Genomic DNA, 1,682 nt, shown 5'->3' with positions numbered 1-1,682 from the left:
AGGGTTAAGAAAAGATTATGATCGGGTTTATTGTTTTATGTTATTTATTAAAGCTAATCAGCACGACTCACCTTGCACACCAGTCAATTCCAACTCCACTACGAACTACTTCCTGCGGGCTTTTCACAATAGAACCACGTTAAGTCTCCATCAGCTTAACGTCTCCATATTAACTAACCGCGTTAAATCTATAACTGTGTACATCACTGAAGAGGTGTTTACTACTTTCAGCGACGGTGAAAACGGGATGTTTTTTTAAACGCCAGTCAATATAATCAGCGGAATCGCCACCCGCTGCTGCAACTAGYTGCTCCAAACATTAGCATGCTAATGCACATAGTGGTGCAGCAAGGAAAAATGTCCCCCGGGAAACAACAGTTCACTGGCGGCCACGACGAAACGTTCCGCTATTTAAACCGGAATGTCCGGTATTCAGCAAACTAATATCATAACAAAAAAAAAAACGGTATTCGGTACAAAATGGTATACCGCCCAGCACTAGATGTAAGATCATGAAGTGGTGAAGACACAGAACTGTAATTACGAATAAACTTTCTGTAAAATTTAGCAAAACCGAGGAAGCGTTGATGCTGCTTACGTGAATAAGGAGTGGGCCAATCCAACATGGCTGATACTTTGGAGGAATCCATAGAAATCTGGTCAGGAGTGATGTTAAAGCTGAGGAAGGTGGTACTGGTGGTATGAAACACTCTTCTCTGCTTTAACATATAGGTTGTTCTGGAGAAGGCGAAGTAAGACAGCGTGGACGTGTTGAATGTGTGAATCCAAATCTTTTGAAAAGATGAGAATATCATCAAGGTAAACAAATACATTAACGTTAATGAAATCTCTAAGGACATCATTAACCAGTGCCTGGAAGACTGCAGGAGCATTAGTCAGACCACAGAGCATTACAAGGTACTTGTAGTGACCGGAGGGGGTATTGAAGGCAGTCTTCCACTCATCCCCCTCTCGGATTCTTACCAAGTGATAGGCATTACGGAGGTCCAACTTGGTGAAGATCTTAGCTCCCTGAATAAGATCAAATGCTGAAGTCATTAGAGGCAAAGGATACTTGTTCTTAATTGTAATGTCATTTAAACCATGATAATCTATACATGGGCAAAGGGATCCATCTTTCTTCCCTACAAAAAAGAAGCCTGCACCTGCAGGAGAGGAAGATGGACGAATGATACCTACATTAAGGGACTCTGAGATATACTTGTGCATGGCCTCATTTTCAGGTTGTGACAAAGGGTACAGACGGCCTCTTGGAGTAGTGGTAGCAGGTCAATAGCGCAGTCGTAAGGTCTGTGCAGAGGTAGTGATGTAACCTTGGATTTACTAAAAACATGCTCTAGGTCATGATAAAAATGGGGGACATGAGACAAGTCGGGAGAGACCTCTTTTATTTTTTCGGGAACTGACTGACTAATAGCAGATTGTAAACAATTCGACAGACACTGGTCAGACCAACCCAAAATGTTGCTGCTCCTCCAATCGATGTGGGTGTTATGTTTATGTAGCCAAGTGGAACCTAAAACAATGGGTAGGTCTGGTGAATTAATGGTCAGAAACCTCAAGGTCTCCACATGATTACCCCCAATGCGCAAACAAACCTCCTGGGTCTGCAAACAGGACTGGTTTAGGGCATGACCATCCAAGGCGATCACAGTGCGGGG

Source organism: Austrofundulus limnaeus, unplaced genomic scaffold, assembly GCF_001266775.1.
Source record: "Austrofundulus limnaeus strain Quisiro unplaced genomic scaffold, Austrofundulus_limnaeus-1.0 Scaffold1021, whole genome shotgun sequence".
In the NCBI taxonomy this organism is placed as follows: Eukaryota; Metazoa; Chordata; class Actinopteri; order Cyprinodontiformes; family Rivulidae; genus Austrofundulus; species Austrofundulus limnaeus.
The sequence above is the reverse complement of the archived record's forward strand: the minus strand, read 5'-3'. Positions refer to the sequence as shown.